This window comes from Giraffa tippelskirchi, chromosome 14 (genome assembly GCF_054371585.1).
Source record: "Giraffa tippelskirchi isolate mGirTip1 chromosome 14, T2T-mGirTip1v1.2.pri, whole genome shotgun sequence".
Lineage (NCBI taxonomy): Eukaryota > Metazoa > Chordata > Mammalia > Artiodactyla > Giraffidae > Giraffa > Giraffa tippelskirchi.
This window is the reverse complement of record NC_137288.1, coordinates 59,690,529-59,707,512: the sequence shown is the minus strand read 5'-3', so window position 1 is coordinate 59,707,512 and position 16,984 is coordinate 59,690,529. Positions and strand designations below refer to the sequence as shown.

Sequence of the window (16,984 nt, the reverse complement as noted above, 5' to 3'; positions counted from 1 at the left end):
CTGAATATTCATTGGAAGGACTGATGCCGAAGCTGATGCTCCAATACTTTGGCCACCTGATGCGAAGAACTGACACGTTGGAAATGACCTTGATGCTGGGAAAGATTGAAGGCAGGAGGAGAAGGGGACGATAGAGGATGAAGTGGTTGGATGGCATGACCAACTCGATGGACATTAGTTTGAACAAGCTCTGGGAGTTGGTAATGGACAGGGAAGCCTGGCGTGCTGCAGTCCATGGGGTTGCAAAGAGTCGGACGTGACTGAGTGACTAAACTGAACTCAGAAATGAAAAAAAAAAAAAAGAAGTTACAATTCAAATCATACAAATGCAGAAAATCATATGAAATTACTACAAACAACTATATACCAATAAAATGGACAACGTAGAAGAAATGGACAAGTTCCTAGAAATGTGCAATCATCCAAGACTGAATCAGGAAGAAACAAAATATGAACAGATCAATTATCAGTTAAAAAAAAAAATTGAACCAGCAACTAAAAAAACTCCCAAGAAACTAAAGTCTAGGACCAGATGACTTCCCAGGTGAATTCTACTAAATATTTAGAGAAAAGTTAACACCTATCTTTCTCATAATATTTCAAAAAATTGCAGAGGAAGGAATACTTTCAGACTCATTCTGTGAGTCAAGCATCACCCTAGTACCAAAACCAAACAAAGATATCACACAAAAAAGAAAACTATAGGCCAATATCAGTGATGAGCATAGATTTAAAAAAATTCTCAAAAAATATATTAGGAAACCAAATCCAATAATACATAAAAAAGATCATACATCATGATCAAAAGGGATTTAACTTAGGGGTGCAAGAATGGTTCAATATCTACATATCAAAAATGTGATACATCAAATTAACAAACTGAAGAATAAAGTCATATGATTATTTCAACAGAGGTAGAGAAAGCCTTTGACAAAATTCAGCATTTATTTACTATAAAACTGCTCCAGAAAGTGAGCATAGAGGGAACATACCTCAATATAATAAAGGCCATGTATGGTAAGCCCAGTTGACATCACAGTCAGTAGTGAAAGGCCGAAAGTATTTCCTCAAAGATCAAGAACAAGACAAGGATGCCCACTCTCACCACTTTTATTTAACGTAGCGTTGGAAGTTCTAGCCACAGGAATCCCATAAGAAAAAGAAATAAAAGGAATCCACACTGGAAAGGAAATATTAAAATTGACACTATCTACAAATGTTGTGTTGCATTGTATGCCCAGTCATGTCTGAATCCTTGTGACCCCATGGACTGTAGCCCACCAGGCTCCTCTGTCCATGGAATTTTCTAAGCAAGAATACTGGAGTAGGTTGCCATTTCCTACACCAGGGAATCTTTCTGACCTAGGGATCAAACCCACTTCTCTTAGGTCTCTTGAATTGGCAAGCAGATTCTTTACCACTGTGCCACCTGAGAAGATCCTCCGCCAAGAGATCTTCCTGACCCAGGGTTCAAGAAAAGTAGACAGATATATGTAAAAGAATGAAATCATAACATTATCTAATACCATATACACAAAATTTCAAAATGGATTAAAGACCTAAATATGAAACTGGATGTTATGAAACTCCTAGAAGAAAACATAAGTAGAACACTATTTGACAGAAATTGTAGCAATATTTATTTGGATCTATCTCCTGAAGTAAAGGAAATAAAAGTGAAAATAAACAAATGGAACCAAGTTAAACTTAAAACCTTTTGCACAGTAGAGGAAATTATTGACAATATGAAAAGACAACCTACTGAGTGGAAGAAAAATTTGCAAATGTTATGACCGCTAAGAGGTTAATGCCCCCAAAATACAAACAGCTCACACAACTCAATCTCAAAAAAAAACACAGAACCTGACTTTAACATGGGCAGAGGGACTGAACAGACATTTTTCTGAAGAAAACATATAGATGACCCACAGGCACATGAAAATATGCTGAACTTTGCTAATCATCAGAGACATGCAAGTCAAAACCACAATGAACTATCACCTCATACCTGTAAGAATGGTCATCCTCAAAAAGACCACAAATGTTGGCAAGGATGTGGTGAAAGGGAACCCTTATATACTGTTTTTGGGAATGTAAATTGGTGCAACCAATATGAGCCATCAATTCCACTCCTGGGTATATATGTGTGTGTATATATATATATATATATATATACACACAAGAAAATGAAAAAACTAATTTGAAAAGATGAATGCATATCAAAATTTACAGCAGTCTGATTTATAACAGCCAAGATATGCAAGTAAGCTAAGTATCAACAGATGAATGAATAAAGAACATGTGGTTTATACACACACACACACACACAGTGCAAAACTACTCAACCATAAAAAAGAATGAGATTTTGCCATTTGCAACAACATGACTGGATCTGGAGGATATTATGCTTAGTGAAATAAGTCAGTCATAGAAAGACAAATACTGTAGGTTATTACTTATGTCTGAAATCTAAAAAATGAGATAAACTAGCAAATATAACAAATAAGAAAGAGAATTACAGATATAAAGTAGTGGTTACCAGTGGAGAGAGGGAAGGGAGGAAGGGCAAGGTAGGGGTAGGAATTTAATAGGTACAAACTACTGCGTACAAAAAAATAAGCTACAAGAATATATTATTCAACATAGAAATATAGCCAATATGTTATAGCTATAAATGGAGTGTCATCCACAAAACTACTAAGTTGTACACTTAATATATTTTCAAAAATTTCTTGTGTTTTTTAAAAAATTAATTAATTAAACTTTTTGGCTGTGCCAAGAGAATGCACTGGTAATAGCAAACACCCTATTCCAACAACACAAGAGAAGACTCTACATGTGGACATCACCAGATGGTCAACACTGAAATCAGATTGATTATATTCTTTGCAGCCAAAGATGGAGAAGCTCTATACAGTCAGCAAAAACAAGACCAGGAGCAGACTGTGGCTCAGATCATGAACTGCTTATTGCCAAATTCAGACTTAAATTGAAGAAAGTAGGGAAAACCACTAGTCCATTCAGGTATGACCTAGATCAAATCCCTTATGAGTATACAGTGTAAGTGACAAATAGATTTAAGGGACTAGATCTGATAGACAGAGTGCCTGATGAACTATGGACAGAGGTTCGTGACATTGTACAGCAGACGGGGATCAAGACAATCCCCATGGAAAAGAAATGCAAAAAAGCAAAATGGCTGTCTGAGGAGGCCTTACAGATAGCTGGGAAGAGAAGAGAAGTGAAAAGCAAAGGAGAAAAGGAAAGATATTCCCATCTGAATGCAGAGTTTCAAAGAATAGCAAGAAGAGATAAGAAAGCCTTCCTCAGCGATCAATGCAAAGAAATAGAGGAAAACAACAGATTGGGAAAGACTAGAGATCACTTCAAGAAAATTAGAGATACCAAAGGAACATTTCATGCAAAGATAGGCTCAATAAAGGACAGAAATGGTATGGACCTAACAGAAGCAGAAGATATTAAGAAGAGGTGGCAAGAATACACAGAAGAACTGTACAAAAAAGATCTTCACGACCCAGATAATCACGATGATGTGATCACTCACCTAGAGCCAGACATCCTGGAATGTGAAGTCAGGTGGGCCTTAGAAAGCATCACTACAAACAAAGCTAGTGGAGGTTTGTTCCACTAATGGAATTCCAGTTGAGCTATTTCAAATCCTCAAAGGTGATGCTGTGAAAGTGCTGCACTCGATATGCCAGCAAATTTGGAAAACTCAGCAGTGGCCACAGGACTGGAAAAGGTCCATTTTCGTTCCAATCCCAAAGAAAGGCAATGCCAAAGAATGCTCAAACTACCGCACAATTGCACTCATCTCACATGCTAGTAAAGTAATGCTCAAAATTCTCCAAGCCAGGCTTCAGCAATACATGAACCGTGAACTTCCAGGTGTTCAAGCTGGTTTTAGAAAAGGCAGAGGAACCAGAGATCAAATTGCCAATATCCACTGGATCATTGAAAAAGCAAGAGAGTTCCAGAAAAACATCTATTTCTGCTTTATTGACTATGCCAAAGCCTTTGACTGTGTGGATCACAAAAAACTGTGGAAAATTCTGAAAGAGATGGGAATACCAGACCATCTGACCTGTCTCTTGAGAAACCTCTATGCAGGTCAGGAAGCAACAGTTGGAACTGGACATGGAACAACAGACTGGTTCCAAATAGGAAAAGGAGTCCGTCAAGGCTGTATATTGTCACCCTGCTTATTTAACTTCTATGCAGAGTACATCATGAGAAACGCTGGGCTGGAAGAAACACAAGCTGGAATCAAGATTGCCAGGAGAAATATCAATAACCTCAGATATGTGGATGACACCACCCTTATGGCAGAAAGTGAAGAAGAACTAAGGAGCCTCTTGATGAAGGTGAAAGAGGAGAGTGAAAAAGTTGGCTTAAAGCTCAGTGTTCAGAAAACTAAGATCATGGCATCTGGTCCCATCACTTCATGGCAATAGATGGGGAAACAGTGGAAACAGTGTCAGACTTTATTTTTTGGGGCTCCAAAATCACTGCTGATGGTGACTGCAGCCATGAAATTAAAAGACGCTTACTCCTTGGAAGGAAGGTTATGGACAACCTAGATAGCATATTTAAAAGCAGAGACATTACTTTGCCAAAAAAGTCCATCTAGTTAAGGCTGTGGTTTTTCCAGTGGTCATGTATGGATGTAAGAGTTGGACAGTGAAGAAAGCTGAGCACCGCAGAATTGATGCTTTTGAACTGTGGTGTTGGAGAAGACTCTTGAGAGTCCCTTGGACTGCAAGGAGATCCAATCAATCCATCCTAGAAGAGATCAGTCCTGGGTGTTCATTGGAAGGACTGATGTTGAAGCTGAAAGTCCAATACTTTGTCCACCTCATGCGAAGGGTTGACTCATTGGAAAAGACCCTAATGCTGGGTAGGATTGGGGGCAGGAGGAGAAGGGGACCACAGAGGATGAGATGGTTGGACGGCATCACCAACTTGATGGACATGGGTTTGGGTAGACTCCGGGAGTTGGTGATGGACAGAGAGGCCTGGTGTGCTGCAATTCATGGGGTCGCAAAGAGTCGGACATGACTGAGCGGCTGAACTTTGGCTGTGCTGGGTCTTTGTTTCTGTGTGACGGCTTTCTCTAGATGCAGCAAGTGGGGCCTACTCTCTAGTTACAATGTGTTGACTTCTCACTGAGTTGCCATCGCTTGTTGGCAGCAAGGGCTCCAGGGTGCACCGGCTTCGGTAGTCGCAGTTCAAGGGCTCTGGAGTGCAGGCTTAGCAGTTGTGGTGCACAGGCTTAGTTGCAGCATGTAGAATCTTCCTGGACCAGGGATCGAAACAATGTCCCCTACATTAGCAGGCAGATTCTTAACCACTGGGCCACCTGAGAAGTCCAAAACTAATATAATATTGTAAATCAATTATACCTCACTTTTAAAAAGTAATAAGTAAGGACATGCACAAAGATGGAGCTCTAAGGATGTTCACTGTAGGGTCGCTTGTAATAGTAAAAGCTGTGGATCAGACAAATTAAAACAGACAATTTTTAATCATGAAAGTATTGACTAAATGAATATCTGTTGATTTCAAAAGAGGCAATAAATATTGCCAAACAAAAAAGAAATTTATCAATAATATGTGTAATATGAACTGACTTGTGTGAAGCACATAACAAACATACACAGAACACTGAAATGCATCTGGAATAAAATCACTCCCAGCCTTCGATCAGAAAAAACATTTTTTTCACCTAATACTTACTAAAGAAAGGCAAGACATTTAGTTGAGCTACTGTAGTGGGGAACAGAGAATTCAGTACAGAACTGAGATTAACTCCAAGTACAGCAGAGAGCTGGGGATGTAGACATGGGGTCAGTGGGTGGGAAATGACTAATAGTAACTTGATTACATATTAAGAGTAAGGGCATTCTTGCTAAACTGGCCTAATGGGCTTCGTGTTAAAGGCAGCCCAAGGACTTAGATATCAAGGATGGGGAATGAAGGACTTGATTAGATATCAAGGATGATCAAATTTCAAGGCTTAGCAGGATTTTTGGCTAAAACTGGACTCAGTGGATCAAGGTCAAGGCTTCATTGAGAAGAGGCTCAGAGGAGCCTGACTAAAGTTCGGTCAAGGAGGGAGTCCTTGCAGGCCCACAGGAATGGGATCCTGTTCCATCCTTGAGCTTCAGAAGGCCCTGGACTTTGGAGTGTCTTCACTGAGATTGTTACGATTCCTTCATGGGCCTGGGATCAGCTAGGCACATTGCCCCCAGCCCAGCCCAGAACCTGTGAGTGCTCCAGACCCTGTGTCTCTCCTTTAAGCACATTGTGATGCTTCTGTCCCAGGCATGGGAAGGGCTCCAGAACTTATGTTTGGAGTCATCCCTACTAGGCCCAGACTCTGGTTCTGGGAGGGTGGCCTGATGCTGGATAGCTACTCCTGACCAGGGTAGTTATTTGTTTTGTGGATTCGTGGCAGACTGGGCCACCGAAAAGGTGCAAACATGCTGATTTGGGGTGACCCTTATGGATACAGGAGGAGTTTTGGGCCCTGGGCAACTGATGGTCCACTGCTGACCCTTAGATTTGAGCCATGTGTATGAGTTGGCACACAGCTCTCGTTCTTATGTAATCAGGCCATGGTGCTGCTGCTGATCTATGACACCCAAGGGTTGCAGGTCTGGTGGCAGGCATCCTTTACCCCAGATGCCCCTACCCTGGTACCCAGTCCAGTCACCCTGCACCTGCAGTAGGGTCTGTGCCATGGGTCAGCCCGTCCTCCAGCAGTGGCACTGGCCATTTTCTCTGATGGCTTTTGAGACCACTTTTTCACAATGCCTTGGGCTTTTCTCATCAATGTCCTCTCTTACCTCCAGCTGATGTGGTGATGTCATGCCTTTTCAGGATGGTATGAAAACATGCTGGACAAGGGTTGAACATTTCTTGCATAAATATTCCTCGCTTCTCGCTCCACCCACGGGCTCCTCATGTATCCTTCCCACTGGGATCAGTCTTTAGAAAGCAGGACATGTTCATTTCCTAGGACTGTTATGACAAATTATTATAAACTTAGTGTTTTATTCCCATACAATTCTGGACTCCAGAGCCTTGAAATCAAGGGGAAAATCAGCAGATTTTGTTCCTCTTGGAGACATTGAGTGAGAGTCTGATCCATGCTTCTCTCTCAGCTTCTGGGTGTTCCTTGGTTTACAGATGGGTTGTTCCAGTCTCTGCCTCCGTCTTCACATGGCATTATCCTCTGTGTGTCTGTGTCTCCAAATTTCCCTTTCCTTGTAAGAATACCCTTTACCAGATTTTGGGGGCTTCCCTGGTAGCTCAGATGGTAAAGAGTCTGCCTGCAATGCTGGAGACCTGGGTTTGATCCCTGGGTCGTGAAGATCCCCTGGAGAAGGAAATGACAATCCACTCCAGTACTCTTGCCTGGGAAATTCCATGGACGGAGGAGCCTGGTAATCTACAGTCCATGGGATCAAAAAAAAGTTGGACACGACTGAGCAACTTCACTTCAATTTACCAGATTTAGGGCCCACCCTAATCCCATGTGACCTTACCTTAACTTGATTACACCTGTAAAAGCCTTATTTCTAAATAAAGTCACAGTCACAGAATCCCACTTATGACAACACTGAATTGGGGCTTCCTGTATAGCTCAGTCAGTAAAGCATCTGCCTGCAATGTAGGAGGCCTGGGTTCAATTCCTGGGTTAGGAAGATCCCCTGGAGAAGAAAATGGCAACCCACTCCAGTATTCTTGCCTAGAGAATCCCATGGACAGAGGAGCCTGGCTACAGTCCACAAGCTTGGGCAGGAACCCTTGCTGCTCACAGGCAGCCAGTCAGCCCAGAGCCCTATAGTTCATGGGATCGCAAGAGTCGGACATGACTTAGCGCTATCTTTCTTTCTTCTTCACAGGTTCCAGGTGGTATGAATTATAAGGGGACACTATTCAACCTAGTGTATGGGATCTGGTCAATATTCAAAGAGGTCACATTCTAGGAATGCAGTGATTATAACCTAAAGACTTTAAGAGAAAACAATGGGTAGAAGATGTGTTGTTTTATGTTTATACTGCTGCTGCTGCTGCTGCTGCTGCTAAGTCACTTCAGTTGTGTCCGACTCTGTGTGGCCCCATAGACGGCAGCCCACCAGGCTCCTCTGTCCACGGGATTCTCTAGGCAAGAATACTGGAGTGGGTTGCCATTTTCTTCTCCAATGTTTATACTATGTAATCCCAAATGGTAAACTTAGCATGATCTAGAAATGAGTGATGGCTCACATTTTCCAGCATAGGCTGGGTAAGAGGTCCTCATCAACAAAGCACAGAAATAACTTTTGAGAGTAGTTGGAATCCGGTGTTCACAGACCGCAGGGTGAATGATGCAACGTCATGAGTCAGTGGTGTAGTGGAACTGCAGAGGCAAGAAGAGCTGTGGCCTTCAATACAAATAGTTCTGAGGAGCCTGGTGTCCTGAGTAACTGTGTTAATACATTTTCTCAAAGTGGGAGATGGGAAATTAACTGAGAACAGTGCATTTGGCAATAGTGAACAGGAAAGAAAATGAAAAAGTGGTTTTGGGATGTGAACAGGAAGAGGTAGTAGTTGGACATTATGAAGAACCTTTATATGCACCGATGAAACAATAAATAAATATCTCTTCTTTATCCGTTATAATAAATCTCCATCATTAAATCACTGTACTTCATGTGGGCCATGAATTTTGTAATGCATTTTTAAAATAAAATTGTTTATGTAGACAGGCCAAGGACTGGAAAAAGTCAGCTTTCATTCCAATCCCAAAGAAGGACAAAGCCAAAGAAGGTTCAAATTACTGCACATTTGTGCTCATTTCAGATGCCAGCAAGGTAATGCTCAAAATCCTTCAAGCTAGGCTTCAATAGTACATGAACCAACAACTCCCAGATGTACAAGCTGGATTTTAAAAAGGCAGAAGAACCAGAGGTCAAATTGCCAACATTTGTTGGATCAGAGAAAAAGCAAGGGAATTCCAGAAAAACATCTACTTCTGCTTCGTTGATGACGCTTAAAGCTTTTGACTGTGTGGATCACAGCAAACCGTGGAAAATTCTTAAAGAGATGGGAATACCAGACCACCTTACCTGCCTCCTGAGAAACTGATATGCAGGTCAAGAAGAAACAGTTAGAACTGGACATGGAACAATGGACTGGTTCGGAATTGGGCAAGGATTATGACAAGGCTGTGTATTGTCACCCTGCTTATTTAACTTATGGAGAGTACACCAAGCAAAATGCCAGGTTGGATGAAGCACAAGCTGGAATCAAGTTTTCCAGGAGAAATATCAACAACCTAGGTTATTTCTATGCAATATCTAGATTGCTTCCACATCCCAACTATTGTAAGCAGTGCTGCAATGAACGTTGGGGTACATGTGTCTTTTTCAATTATGTTTCCTCAGGGTATATGCCCAGTAGTGGGATTGCTGGGCCATATAGTAGTTTTATTTCTAGTTTTTAAAGGAATCTCCATACTGTTCTCCATAGTGGCTGTCTCACCTTACACTCCCACCACAGTGCAAGAGGATTCCCTTTTCTCCACATCCTCTCCGATGGTAATTATGTAATTTTTGTTACTTTTCTGAAAATCTGAAGTGATCTCAAAATAAAAAATTAAAAAGAGAGTGTGTATGTGAATCTAAAGGGACTGAATCAAATGCCACTCTCTCCAGAAAGTTCCTATCAAACAAGATTGCATCTTGTCCCACCTATCTTGTGGTAAAATAGACTATTGGTGGTTTAGTCTCTAAGTTGTAGTCTCTAAGTAGTCTCTAGGTTGTGTCTGACACTTGTGACTCAATGGACTAGCTTGCCAGGCTTCTCTGTCCATGGGATTCTCCAGGCAAGAATACTGGAGTGGGTTGCCATTTCCTTCTCCAGGGGATCTTCCCGACCCAGGAATCGAACCCAGGTCTCCTGCACTGCAGGCAGATTCTTTACCAATTGTTTTCTTGCAATTCTCTTTAGCCCGATTTCTTTACAGGATCTTTCCTCTTTCTTCTCTAGAGGCAGCACCACAGAATATAAGCTGCCGATTGGATTCCTGAACTTACAAACCTGGGGTCCAGAGTTGCCTCTGCTACTGCCTAGCTTCGAAACCTTGCTCATTACCATTGCTGTTGATTTTAGACTTCTCATCTATGGTGGGTATGTGTGCTCAGTCATGTCTGACTCTTTGCGACCCTTTGGACTATAGCCCACCAGGCTTCTCTGTCCATGGGATTTTCCAGGCAAGAATACTGGAGTGGGTTGCCATTTCCTTGTCCACGTTATCTTCCCAACCCAGGGATCGAACCCACGTCTCCTGTGTCTCCTGCATTGCAGGCAGATTCTTTACCACTGAGCCACTGGGGAAGCCTCTCATCTATAAATGAAAATCATAACAAAAAATCATAACAAAATGCATCACACACAGTTGTCCTGAGGAACACATAACAATGCAAGGAGCTCTATAAATGTTAATTCAGGCGTTTTCTTTTCTCTTGAATCAGCCTCTTAACCACCCTTGGGACACAGATAAATCAGTTCAGTTCAGTCGCTCAGTTGTGTCCGACTCTTTGCGACCTTATGGACTGCAGCACGCCAGGCCTTCCTGTCCATCACCAACTCCTGGAGTTTACCCAAACTCATGTCCATCGAGTTGGTGATGCCATCCAACCATCTCATCCTCTGTGGTCCCCTTCTCCTCCTGCCCTCAATCTTTCCCAGCATCAGGGTCTTTTCAAATGAGTCAGCTCTTCACATCAGGTGGACAAAGTATTGGAGTTTCAGCTTCAACATCAGTCCTTCCAATGAACACCCAGGACTGATCTCCTTTAGGATGGACTGGTTGGATCTCCTTGCAGTCCAAGGGACTCTCAAGAGTCTTCTCCAACACCACAGTTCAAAAGCATCAATTCTTCGGTGCTCAGCTTTCTTTATAGTCCAACTCTCACATCCATACATGACTACTGGAAAAGCCATAGCCTTGACTAGATGGACCTTTGTTGGCAAAGTAATGTCTCTGCTTTTTAATATGCTGTCTAGGTTGGTCATAACTTTCCTTCCAAAGAGTAAGTGTCTTTTAATTTCATGGCTGCAGTCACCATCTGCAGTGATTTTGGAGCCCAACAAAGTAAAGTCTGCCAGTGTTTCCACTGTTTCCCCATCTATTTGCCATGAAGTGATGTGACCAGATGCCATAATCTTAGTTTTCTGAATGTTGAGCTTTAAGCCAACTTTTTCACTCTCCTCTCTCACTTTCATCAAGAGGCTCCTTAGTTCTTCACTTTCTGCCATAAGGGTGGTGTCATCTGCATATCTGAGGTTATTGATATTTCTCCCAGCAATCTTGATTCCAGCTTGTGCTTCTTCTAGCCCAGCGTTTCTCATCATGTACTCTGCATATAAGTTAAATAAGCAAGGTGATAATAGACAGTCTTGATGTACTCCTTTTCCTATTTGGAACCAGTCTGTTGTTCCATGTCCAGTTCTAACTGTTGCTTCCTGACCTGTATACAGATTTCTCAAGAGGCAGGTCAGGTGTTCTGGTATTCCCATCTCTTTCAGAATCTTCCAGAGTTTGTTGTGGTCCACAGAGTCAAAGGTTTTGGCATAGTCAATAAAGCAGAAATAGATGTTTTTCTAGAGCTCTCTTGGTTTTTTGATGACCCAGTGGATGTTGGCAATTTGGTCTCTGGTTCCTCTGCCTTTTCTAAGTCCAGTTTGAACATCTGGAAGTTCACGGTTCACATACTGTTGAAGCCTGGCTTGGAGAATTTTGAGCATTACTTTACTAGTGTATGAGATGAGTGCAATTGTACGGTAGTTTGAACATTCTTTGGCATTGCCTTTCTTAGGGATTGGAATGAAAACTGACCTTTTCCAGTCCTGTGGCCACTGTTGAGTTTTCCAAATTTGCTGGCATATTGAGTGCAGCACTTTCACAGCATCATCTTTTAGGATTTGAACACACAGATAACACAGATAAATATATGAACCCAATTCTCAGATAATTTCTGAAAAAAATTATTCCAATAATAATATTGACAGTTTACAATGTATTCCTCAGTGCTTGATCCACAGTAGCCCCTTAAGGAATGTCATTCACGAGGTAACACTTGCCCACACCTTTTCTCACCTGGTCATTCTAACGTCCCTAAGGTGAAGAAGAGTTCCTACTCATATCTCTGTTATTCATAGTTGGAAATGGATGTGCTGAGGAATTGAATAAGTTGCTTTTCTAGGTTACATGGCTGATAAAGAGAAGAGTCTGGCATGAGCCAGTAAATCCTATTATGTATGGCAAAATTGACAGTTGCACTTCTGTACAGACAGGTAAATCACAAACGAGTCTCACAAAGTGTACTCGATTTCCGTCTGTGCATGTTATCCTGCTTACTCCACCATTCTGAAATGACTTGGTGTTCATTAATCTTTTAATGAGCATCTATCAGGTGCAAAGTGTATGGGGGATACCAAGGTGGGTAAGGAGCTTGAAGTCTTGTCTGAAAAAAGACAACTGAATAAAAATTGTGAATGCAGTGTAATAGCTGCTGTCTTTAAAAATATTCTGTAATATCACTAATGCAGACCAGTCCCATCTTGATTGCTCTTAAATTTATAAAATGTTTGCCTGTGGTGATTAGGTTCAGAAGCCCTGTAGCTCACTGTCCAGAACATGGACCCTTCTTCCATAGCTCATGACATGAAAAGCCATTCAATGATCCCCATATGAACATCTGCTCTGAGCCAGCTGTACCCAGAGAAGGGAGGAGAACCTTTCTGATTTACAAGCATTTCTAATTTAGTACCCACATCTCTCTTTTTCTTAAGCAAAACACCCCTTTCACTGCCATGTCTGCCTTCACCCACTGGACTGCATTCCTATCGTCTGTAGCTGTCTCACAGGGCTCACATCACCCAGGTGCACCCTAAACGCACCCGCATGCTTCTGGCTTAAGCTTGACCATATCAGCTGGGTCAGTAGTCTTCCAAATGGCTGAAGACCCTTTAATGAAGGGAAGTGAGGCAGACAACCTAATTTAGCAGGGAGACAGACAACCTAATTTGGGAGGGCAAGGGCTCCCAGGGCTGCTTAAAGCGAGGATGTTATTTTGCTTTAGCTACTTGGAAGTCTGACATCCTGGATCTAAAATTCTTAGTTTCCAGGACAGACTTCTTTAGATTTCGTCAAACTGCCTTTGAACAGTTTGGATACGCTGGTTGTTCAAACTGTCGAATGAATAACATTTTCTTATTAGGAAAAGCCAGGCCTCTGGCCAGTGTAGGCTGTACACAGCCCTACATATCAGCTCTTCCTTTCATGTTTGTGCCTAGCTTTCTGCTGTCACATCCCATTCCAAAGCCTTTCCCCTTGTTTTCATTACACCAAAGTGGTACCATGCAATGTGCATTTATTACACGAATGAATGAAACGAGAACAATTCCTCGTGAGGAACACTGGTAAGAAGCTCCAAGCAAAAGGTTCGTGAATTTATTTTCGTGAATTCTGTGAAGGATGTCATCGAGTATCTTCAATAAATAGTCAGACGCTCCGCAGACAGTAGGAGTCCGATGGTCCGCTCATTCGTCTATGGATAGGATGAGAACAGGAGAGCGGGATATGCTTTCTCGTCTCTCCTGGGCGCCAAGCACAGCTCAGGAAAGCACAGCTCCTCAAAGACTTTGAGGACCGAAAACTTCGCCGCCCCTAAAGGAGGAGATCCGGAGAGGATCGGCTGACCTCCGAGGGTACAGTTGCAGACGTCCCGCCTGCCAAAGAGGGCAGGGGTTTCTATGTCAGCCGGGAGTGCGTAAGGCGGGGTGGTAAAAAGGCAGAGCGTCCGTGTACCCCGGCCTGCAAGTGGCCAGAAGGTCTGCTCGAGAGTCGCCACGCCGTCGCTCCGGGACCAAGACCTGCTCCTCTGCCCTCGGATGGGCCCTTCGCGCTGTCCATCACCGCTCGCCGCCCGGCTGCGCTTTGCACCCAGACGCTCCCGCTGGTACCCTATCCGCGGAGGCGGGGCTTGGAGGGACGGGGGTGGAGCCAAGTCCTCCCAGGGCCCGCCCCTTAGCTGCGAAGCCGGCTGATTGGATGCTTTGGAAGGCCCGCCCCCCAGGCAGTCCAGGGGAGTGACCAGCGGCCAGATGCCGGTCCCAGGCCAACGCAGTACTGCGTGAGGGGTACACTGGCTGGCGAGGGGTGGTGGTGGGGTGCTCCCCGCGCCCGAGAACCTTCTAGGGCGGGGAGGCCCGCAGGGATTTGGGAGCCCTGGAGGGCTGTGAGCCTGTGGTTTCTCGTTGTCGGGGAGGTGTCTTTCTGAGCTCGCTGGAATTCGGTGAGCATTAGGGAAACTTCAAGCCCCCCACGCCTTGCTCCCTAAGACTTTCGGTTGGAAAAGCAGCTGCTGAGTTGTTTTATTTCCTCCCCCACCCCCACAATCGGACTCTGTAAAAATAGCCGTGTGCCGGGGCCACCGAGCCAAGCTCCACCGCCCCGCTGTCCCGGGCCGGGTGTGGACCTAAAAATACCCGGCGGCCTGGAGCCTGTGCTCCGGGTGCGGGAGGGTCCGGCCGGGCCACAGAGGGCGTCTGGAGACCGGAGAAACGGCGGACGCCTGGCCCCTCGCCTCGGCCGGGGCTGTCCCTTTAAATCCTGGAGGAGGCAAAGAGAAAAAAAGGAAAGAAAGAGAAAAGACGAGGAGCCCCAAGCAGAGGGTGGCTCTGCCCGGCCCCCCCACACCGCTCCCCGCGCCGCGTCCTGACTGCCGCCCGCCGCCCCTGCGGGTCCTGGGCGCCCCGCCCGCCGCCACAGTTACTGTCAAAATAGAAATTAATTGGAGCCGAGGAGGAGGTTGGGACGTAGCAAGTGCATGTGTGGCAGGGAGGGGAGGGGGCGCAGGGGAGGGGGCGGGAGCCGGCGAGGGGCTACCGCAGACATCCGGGCCCTTTAGCCCAGTGCGCACCCCGAGCCGGTGGCGCGGGCAGCGCGGGCGCGGGGCGCGGGGCGCGGGGCTGACAGCCGCGGAGGCGCGGGAGGCGGGGCGCCAGGAGGGCGGAGGCGCGGCGCGGGGAGGGAGGAGCTGCCGCGCGCCCGCCACCGCCGCTCGGCTCCACACCGCGGGCGCAGCCCGGCCACGAGACTCTTGACAGCCGCGCGGCCAGCGCTGCTTCGGCGCGCAGAGACAGACGGACCGCAGCGGCGGCGAAGGAGGACGCGAGGACTGCGGCCCGGCGCCAAGTGCGGGAGGCGCGCGGGTCGGGCGGCGCGCTGAGGTGAGTGGCTTCGCGTGCCGAGCTGGGGCATCGCCTGCGAGGGTCGCGATCTTCCCCGCACCTCGTTTGTGCCGAGGCGGGTCGAGGGGTCGCGGGGCTCCCAGAGGGGTGGCTCTACATCGCTGGCGCCGGGGAGCGATCTCCCGAGCTGTTGCTAGGAGGCCAGCAGTCCGCGCGCCCTGGGGCGCTGGCGGGGGCAGGGGCGCCCCGGGCGCGGCGGGCAGAAGGCGGGGGGCTGCGGTGGCTATTCAGGGGCTCCGTGCGGCAGCCATGCAACGGGAGGAGGCGGGAGGAGGGGAGAGGGAGGAGGGGAGAGCCAGCGGAGAGCGAGCCAGCGAGCGGGCGCCGCGCCTCCTGGCTGGCACCGCGGCCCGGAGCGAAGTGGCGCGCGGGGCTGGAAGGGAACTTCTGCGGGCGCATGCTGTCCCGGGCTCGGCGGCGCCTTCGGGCCCGGGCGGGGCGGGTCTGTCGACAGCCACAGGTGGTTTCTGCCAAAAGTTTTACCGCACTTCAGCCGGGAAGGCGCGGGAACGTTTTGGAGAGCGGCGGTTTCCTGAGACACTGGCACTCACACTGAGCTCTTACCTTGAAGATTAGGAAAGGGACTGGGAAACCTGGGACACCGCATCCCGCGATGAGCCTCCAGGACTTCGTAGAGATGCCTGCTCGAGGTGGTATCTTTGCAGGACCCTGAAACCCATTCTGCTGTCCAGTTGGGAAGTTGCGGGAAATGGGCGCATGCAACGGTTCCTCCGCGTCTGGGAAAAGTTAAGCGAGGGCCAGCCCGTTATCTGTTGCCCGCAGAGATCAGCCCAAAGTGTCTTCCTAGAGACGCGCAAAGGAACCCGGCACGCCTTCGCTCTTGTCTGGCTCATCTCCTGCTCCTTTGAGAGCTAACCGTCTTCCGGCCGCTGTGTTGCTTTGTTATTGGGGCTGCTTCGCTGATTTCATTAGGAAGAGGGCCAGGAGGAACCCAAGAAAAGCCGAGCGGCAACCACTCTCGTTTCCTTTGAATCCAGCCGCGATGGCTGGTACCCAAACCTAGGTGTGGAGGGTCCAGGACCGAGGGGAAGCAGGAGTTGGTGGCGTGTACTGCCTGCCCAGGGAGCCTCGCTGGGCTGGGGTTTCTGGGGCCTCTGGGACAGAAAGAGGGATGACGATGGGAAGGGAAGACCCTCAGAAGAGGAAGCTGTGCCTTGGTCAGCTCTGGGAGAGAGGCTCCTCGAGAAGTCCAGTGGTTTGGCCCTGTTCCTCATTGGCCAGGTTGATGAATCCAGGGCAGCGAGGTTAGCGCCACCCGGGTAGGTCCGTTCCTGGCCTGAAAGAAATCATTATCCCCGAACAGTCTGATACCCGGGTGTTGCAAGTCCGTACAGAACTGCATGAGAGTTGGAAACACTCAGTCCTTCATTCTGGCTGGTCCCGTTCCCACTCCCTGTTCCCCCCAGCCCCACCAAGTACCCGAGCAGAAAGCACACCCTTTGCTGTAAAGGAAGTCACAGAATTTTGGAGCTGAAAGAGGCCCTAGAAATATTAAGAGCGCTCATTTTTGCAGATGAGCAGACTCAGGCTCAGGGAAGGAGAGTGACCTGCCGTAGTGGTTAGAGGCCTGGGGAGGCTAGAAATGACATCAACCTCCCAGAGCAGGGTGGAGAGAGTTCCTTCAGCAGGGCCT

At 46.5% G+C, this 16,984-nt stretch overlaps 1 protein-coding gene across 6 annotated transcripts in view; it reads left to right on the top strand.

The window, feature by feature from the left end:
* Positions 1-16,984, top strand: part of ZBTB7C (zinc finger and BTB domain containing 7C) — a 456,655-nt gene that overhangs the window by 67,412 nt on the left and 372,259 nt on the right. Inside the window, exon 1 of one of the 6 annotated variants that reach the window (XM_081563470.1) lies at positions 15,146-15,309. The exons of 3 other annotated variants lie outside the window; for them this stretch is intronic. The gene's annotated coding sequence lies outside the window, so the exon portion shown is untranslated. Of the gene's footprint in view, positions 1-15,145; positions 15,310-16,984 lie in introns of those variants that run through there. 2 more of the 6 variants (XM_081563472.1, XM_081563476.1) reach the window with 2 other exon arrangements.